Source organism: Lolium rigidum, chromosome 7, assembly GCF_022539505.1.
Source record: "Lolium rigidum isolate FL_2022 chromosome 7, APGP_CSIRO_Lrig_0.1, whole genome shotgun sequence".
In the NCBI taxonomy this organism is placed as follows: domain Eukaryota; kingdom Viridiplantae; phylum Streptophyta; class Magnoliopsida; order Poales; family Poaceae; genus Lolium; species Lolium rigidum.
Window position 1 is genome coordinate 131,522,682 of NC_061514.1, and position 8,323 is coordinate 131,531,004.

Here is an 8,323-nt window from a genome sequence, read left to right on the forward strand (position 1 = left end):
TATTTTATTTTCTAAAATTCTTGAAAATTCTCATTTAGATGGGTATTTTGGAAATGTCCAAAATACCCCTCGGGCCCACCTGTCAGGCGGCCGAGCTGGTTAGGTTGGACCAGCCCAGTGGGCTCGGTCCAACCGACCCAGTCGCTTCGTCGTCCTCCACCCCGCAACCCTAATTCCCCTTTCGGGCTCCCACGACACCGAAATCGCCTCCGCCGTCGCCGCCCTGCTCCGGCCGCCTCCGGCCATCATCGGCGACGATCTGGTGCGGATCTGGACCGTCTCTCGACGGCGGACATGGTGGTCCGCGTCGATTTGACGCTCGCGTCCACCTCGACTCCTCCCCAACGCATCTGCGCCTCGGCCGCACGGATCCGTGAAGATCCGCCGTTCGTCGGCGTCCCTGGCGCCGTGGTGATGTCGTGGAGGTGCCGGCGTTGCGGTGATGTGGCGACCAGGCTTGGCTTGGCTCGGCGCCGCCGTCGCCCGGCGTGTGCCGCCGTGCCGCCACGGTCGTGCTCATCTGCTCCGCCTGTAAGTTTCTCCTCCTCTTTCCTCCTCTGTTACCTGTTCTATCTCCTTCTCTTCTCCTCTTCTTCGTCTAGCTCGGCCACTGCCCGACTTCTCCCTTTGGAGATGCTTGCCTAGACGAAGTGTTGCTGCTGCTATGCTTCTACGCCTCTGTGTGCCTTGCGCCAAGCCAGCCACCAGTGCTGTGTCTTGGCTGCCGCCATGCGTATCTTCGCTGCCGTGCATTAGCTATGGATTTTGGTTGCTGCTGCTCTTCTATTTTGCTCTATGCACTTCTGTTGCATGCTAAATTCCTACTGTGGCATTTCTGTGATTGCTCATGAACATCCAGTGATGCTCATGGCCTGCTGGCTGGCTCCTGTGATTATTATTGCTACTAGGATATCCTGTATGTGCATAATCTTGTCCCTGGCTTGATCATTATGCATGATCCTTGTAGTATGTAAGTGCCAGTGTCTCTGTTCCTGAGGCTATCTTCACCAATTACTCAAGTGTATTCATTTATGGTGTTCTGGCTTGTTTGCTGTGTGCAATTCTTGTGAATTTACAAGTGCCGACACCCGAGTGCTCTTCTGTGTGCTATAATTTCATGATCATGCTGAATTGAGTATTGTTGCTGACTTGGCAGCTCCATCCCTTGATGGAGTGCTTCTGGATATAATTATAAAAATGGTTTATGGTTAGTCTGTGATACAAGCATTGCTTATCTGTGGCTGTTTAATTCATAGACTTCATGTGGGATCCCAGTGTTTGATTCTAGCCTGCCATGGCATGCTTTAGCAGGCCATGATGATCAAATAATCATCATTTGCTTGTTGCATGTGCCTTTCTGGTGCTTCACCTGGTGTCTGTGTGACACTTGTACTTGTGCTGGTGTGTGTTAATGCTTACTCAAGCATCATCTGATGCTTGCAGTGATCCTCTGGATCCTGTGCAAGGTTCAGGTGCAGTGGTTACTTGAGTACTTCATTTATCTCTCGTTACTGGCTTAATTTGGTAGATAAATGATGTGAACTGTTATCAGTAATGATCATATGAATGAATTTGATGCAGCTAGAGGGATGCCAACCACTGGTTGGGTACCCTAGCTCATACTGAATCCTTCTGGATAATGATGTGAGGCTTTGGGGAATTTTCTATGTGGATAGGTAGCTGTTGTGACCCTAGCAGGCTCTGTCTGCTAGAAATGGTTGCTCCTACCTCATGGATGCTTCTGTGCACTAATCTTGGTAGTCCTTCATAGGCTGCCAGATCATTTGATGTTGAAATCAGTCTGGACATATATTTGTCCATTAATCTGATGGCTTTGCTAGCTGTGTGTTGCTAGGTGAATCTGGGTATCTAAATAGGAATTAGTTCCATGCTGGATTTCCCTGGTTAAGTCTTTTTTTTAATATTGTTGGCTTGATCAGTGTTCCCTTGGATCCATTCCTAATAGTTTTACCCTGGTTTTGCTTGCATCATATGGCTGATAGCCAAATGATGATACAAACAGGGTATTCTACCCTTCTGTGCTCCTGTGATGCATGGTATGCTTATTTATGAGCAAACCAAGGGTTTTGCTCGAGGTTGATCCGTTTATACCTCACTCCGGCTCCTAGAAATGGGTGTTGGTGTAGAGGATTTGGCTTCAGTGATGATCTTGTGGTTGGTTTACTTGCCCTGCTCCTCCTGGTGATCTTGTGGCTTGAACTACTCCATGGTTTGCTTCTCAACAGGAAACAATTCCTTGCTTAGGCTGTTCCTGGATGAGGGTTCTGGCTATGTGTTCTTCCTGTTCTAAGTGTTCTTGTTCTCTGATGACTTACCCAGTTGCCTGCCGATGAATGAGCTAGGGTTTGCTTCTGAAAAGCTTATATGTGATGCTCCCTTGCTCTCCCTGGTCGACAGCTTGGCCTGGTCATTTTGGTGACTCTCCCTGGCTGTGTGTGTGCTGGTGGGCATGCACACTGCCTTGTGAGCTGCCTGTGTGGTTCCTGGTTGGAACTTGGTCCATTTGGTGGATCAGCTCGGCTGATTGATCATATCCCCTTCATTTCCTTTATTTGTTACCACTTGGCTTAATTCTGTTTTTTGCTTTGATTTGTGCAGGGAATCAACAATTGATAAAAAAATGGACATGGAGCTCATCCAATCCAAGATCAAGTGAAGATGATCTTGTAGTATTTAGACTAGGGTTATTACTTGTACTTTTCTTTTTATTCTCTTTTATTTATTTCATTTTCACCAATTATTGTAATGTGTTGTAATTCATTTATTTTCTCTTATGAATATTGTAATGATAATGTAAATTGTGTGATGATTAATAAAGCTCAAAGTTTTCCCTAATGAGCTTTACTTTGTTATAATTGTTTATCTTGTTAATTATTGATTATTTACTTAATGAATTTCCTCACAATTAAATCTCTCATAGTCTATGGATCCGGGGAGGCTTCCGGAGGAGATCAAGCCTAGAGATATCCGATAATAGTAGTAACCGAGCAGCCCGAACTCTTAGTATTTAGCTGCTCGATGAAATAAATGTATAGTTTAATGAGACTCCTATGTTGTAAGCTAAGTTGGGTTCACCTCGAACCCAGGAGTATCCCTCTGAGGACCCAAGAGGAGCTCCAAGACAATATTTGTTTGATGCTTGTAATAATAAGTGAATGAGTTATGGACCCCGCTATGTTCCGTTGTACTACTGCGAGGGATGTAATATTTGCGGAATGGTACTTCGTGAATGTTATATCAACGACCGGCATACTACAACATGCGATGGTATGCCGGGTCACCACAGTGACCCGCATACCACTGCATGGTGTAGTATGCAAGTCCGATATAACACCAATGAAACACCGTTCCACAAGTATTATATCGCTCGCAGTGGTACAACGAAACATATGCGGGTCCAAGGTATGTCTATAGAATTACAACATTGACTCTATTACATAAGATCAGCACAGCCTCCTACTTTACAATGAGGTAAATCTGCAGATAACTCCAGAAGAACGACTCGTAGTCTAGTCTTATCACTAACTCTATTTGTAGGGTATTTCACTAACTAACTACAGAGGCTAAGAATAGAGTCTAGCTAAATAGGAGCTAGGTTTAGGAAGCTAGTTCCCTTCTATGGCTAAACTAGGTTTTCTCCCTGATGTATGTGGTATCTGACTTGTGCAGACTACGACTTTTCTCGAACTCCGTGGTGATCTCACTGGATATAATTGAATATATCCCTTGTCCAGATTTTTCCTGGAATCCATTACTATTTGACATCAAACAACTATTACTTCCTTTACTTCCATGATTTCCTCCAATATTATAAGCTTGTTTCCTATCTCATTGAAGATTCAATGATCGGGATTTCTTCTTGTCCTGGTAGTCTTAATTGAGGACTAATTGGATAACATTCTCCTATTTGATAAGATAGGTCTTTGTTTTTCCCTTACTACCAAAATTGCAGTAATGGTACTTAATAAGGTACTAACTATGGAATTGGTCGTGATGGTTTATTTCCCTAAGAATGGATTAGACTCATTTAGTCCATCCAATCCTGGTTTATGGTTGATACTTATATCTATTTTGGATTCTTTAGGTTCCATGAAAGGAATCATTTAAATAGACTTTAGTTTTGGTATGGTCAATCTACTTCGGTCTTTGGCCTTCTTGAGCTATATTTGGTCTATGTTATTTCCTTCATTCAACTTCATTATCCTTGACTTACTTGAGCTTCCGTACTTCTGAGTAAATAGTACTCACTTTCTCAAGTTATAGTCCACTTCTTACCTCCTCGAGGTATGAACCTCGGCTTCTGGTCTGACTTCCTTCTGAAAGTATTGTTCATAAATCTTATGAAAATAAGATCAAACTTCGTCTCAGTTCAGACCTTCTTCTTCTACCTTACTCAAAATATTGAGTTATTGTACATCCAACTCAATGTTTACTCTACCCCTTAGATTTTTCTTATGATCTTCAACTCCTTTTATTCCAACCATTGGATAGATGGTTAGAATATTAGTCTAGGTGTAGCTTGTGGTTTATATTCTTCTAAGGTCTTATGAAGAATCCGTGTGGTGTATCCACTCAATTGTGGACATCCAATGTGAATACTTCGACTAAATGTTTATAGGTTATTGTTATTTGGCTAATAAGGTTTTATTTGTTCACAAACTTTTGTTACAAATAATTAAATCGTGGACTATTTGTAATACCAACTGATACTAGCTGTGGTTATTATACTAACTGTGGCTATTTGATATCTAAAAATGGATTCTATTATAGGTTATGATCAACTGGACGAAACATTTTCTACTTTATCTCGCATTATTGATACTATACCAATTGTGGTATTCTGATATCAACTATGGTCTTCTTATGTCTGCTATGATTTCATATATCACCTTCCTTCATTCAGGGTTTATTTTGCAAGAAAACCACTAGCTGACACTATGAATATAGTATCTTAAGTGATTTCCCATGCATTCCCTCTTCCATAATGACTATGGTTCTACTTCTACTACTCCACAGTTATCATATTTCTCACCTTCATGCTTCCTATGTACTAAAGTACTCCTCTGTTTAGGTAAGCATGAGTTTCTGGTTGTACTTCCTTCAGAGTATTGTGGTTACTTCCCACAACTTTACTTCCTTTTTCTGATGAACCTTCATCTTGTCTTTGAGATCTTCCAGAATACGTCACTTCCTCACATGAATACTATTACCCTCTAGATCTATAGCATCAAGTAAGATATTGATATTGCAACATGCATTTGCATACCAAATTCAAACTTCATGTATGGATCTAGTCAAACAATGAAAATCCAAATAAAATCCAAGAAGATTCAGCTTTGTGCTTATATTACACATCATCATAAGCTCTGAATTTAATAGTTGAGTAAGACATCTCTAAACATCGGGCTCGATGTGTAGTATAGAACACCACATAATATAGGTTTATATCGTGATACTTAGCACGAATATAGGGAATTCTACTATTTGTATCAACCTTTACCTTAATTGCACATTTGCAATGAGATAAACTTGAAACAAAGTGGTCTAGGATAGTTGTGGTTAACCTAATTTTCTTTGGAAGTACTACTTAACTTAGTATTATACCATATATAAGTGCTATTGAGGACTATTTTGCATGATACCTCTAGTTCTAGTATGGTTACTCTGAATACATATTTATTAGGATACAGTTCCTATACTTCTAAGTGTTTCTATCATAAGCATATGGTCATGATGTGCTTAGCACACTTCCCATATTTTTGGAACACAGTTCTTGCACTATTATTTTGCACTTGGCTTTTTATTGTACTTCTCTTAATTAATTATGAGGTTCTAGTCCATCGCATAATGATTCTCAGGTGAATCGTATATGATGAACAACTCTACCATGTAAGTAATCATATTTTATTCATATCTCTCTTCCTTATCTCCCATGATTGACTCATCATGGTCTATACTACCTCACATGACTCATAGTTATCACTTACTATCAATTGTTTCATATGTCTAGATAGTTTTACTTACTCATTACTAGACTTGGTCTACATCTTCTATTAGGATATCTTAATTACCTCATCTTTTGATATTTCTCCAATTACAGGTCAGAATATCTCTTACTTGACCATAACACATGTTGGTACACATCTTCCAATAGGATATCTTCCTGATGGTTGTATCCTCTCTTTGGACTACCATGTATTGTATACCAACTGTGATCTACTCATCTATTGTTTTAAGGACTTATTGATGTGCTACATGTTTTGCATTAGCTAACTAACTTCACTTAGGAAGATAGGTAAGAACTGTTGACTTAAGTGTGTCAGGATTATTCTCAAGTGAATATCCATCTCAAGTCCTAAAAACTATTTTGTTTAGCTAAAACAACTTCCTATAGACACTACCAATCCTATAGGTCTCTTTTAAAGGGTTTCAATCCTAGGTCAAAGCATTTGCTCTGATACCAACTGTGGTGACCCGGCATACCACTGCATGGTGTAGTATGCAAGTCTGATATAACACCAATGAAACACCGTTCCACTAGTATTATATCGCTCGAGTGGTACAACGAAACATATGCGGGTCCAAGGCATGTCTATAGAATTACAACATCGACTCTTTACAAAAGATCCACACGACCTCCTACTTTACAATGAGGTAAAACTGCAACTAAACTCCAGAAGAACGACTCGTAGACTAATCCTAACACGAACTCTATTTGTAGAGTATTTAACTAGCTAAAGAGGCTAAGAATAGATTCTAGCTAAGTAGGAGCTAGGTTTAGGAAACTAGTTCCCTTCTATGGCTAAACTAGGTTTTTTCCTTGCTGGAGGTGGTATTTGACTCCTCTGACAGGGTCCTGTCTCTTGAAGTAGTTGTTGACTTCTCGGTCTTCGAGTTGCACTGTAGATCCTTCTTTGATGCCTCCATATCTAAGCAGGGGATTTAAGAGTGGGATGAGTACGAGCGTACTCAACAAGTTCATTATAGGAAAGAGGTGTTTAATGCACTAGCTACGGCATTAGACCGGAAAGTCTAATACCAATGCAAGATTTCATAATCATTTCTTCAAAAGGTTGCTTTTATTCGGAAGAACTATGTCCGTCGGCCTTCACCGGTTTACTAGAACTTCATGGAGCTCCTTTCCGCCGCGTTCGCGAGTTCCATATCCCGGAACGGGGAGTGACGAGTCACGGTTCTTTACACTCGCGAGAGGTGTGTTGCTTTACCCATAAGAGATCTTAACCTTGGTGCCAACCGGGCATATTCCCCGTCCACACTTCCTATGGTGTGAGGCCCGGTATAAGGTCTAGCCAATCATGTTCCTCCGCTACCTCGAACACCCACCCGTTGTTGCATGCGCCGACCCTGGGTCCACGTCGGTCCCATTATTCCTATAGATTTCAAGGTGGACCCCGACCACGACAACAGTGCTGGGCTCTACCATACACTCCTACGCCGGTGGCTTCAACCCATCATAGACCGCAATACCGTGAGGACTTAAGGCTTCCCCAGCCTACCGCTTGTTCTTCGAACGACAAGTGTCTACGGACTGTGCCGTGGGGACTTAAGGCTTCCTCGACCTACCGCTTGCCGCCGACGGATACAAGTGTCTACGGTAAAGCGCATCCGTTGATGAACGAGAGGTGGAAACACTTTTGACTACTTCGTCCCACTCCGGATCTTATGGTTAACACGGGTATTACGGCACAAGAATCACTGGCGACATTTGTTGTTTAATCCTAGATGGATATAAACCCGTGCAATGGAACCTCCACCATATCAACACAATCCATGGTTCCATTGCCCACCACATAGTCATATTCATAGTTGTGAAAATAGTGTTTTTGCTTTTTATGCAATAATGATAAACATAGTACTTTGCAAGTAATTTGGTAAAAATACTCAAATGACATGAGCAAGCGATGAACTTGCCTTTCTTGGCTGCAAGATTATGCAGACAAGGTCTTCGATGCGTAATAACTCCAAATTCTGAAATAGCATAATCGTCCGATAAGGACGATGTTTAAAAGATTGGCAAGGATGCAATAATGCATAAGAATGAGATGTTGAGGAATTGCCAGACCACAATGTTGGCAATGTCCATATTGGTGCATGGAAAAGGCTTCGAGAAACCAATCACTATCGCTTTGTGGCCCCCACTTACACCGGGAGTGACAGGTTCTTCCGGACCAGCGATCGGCAAAGGATGTGGCTTGAGTTCTATGACTCCCGAGAGCACATGAAGCATGGCACCATTGTTATGCCCAAGGCTCGTCAAGGGTGTTATTGAGATGCATGGAGC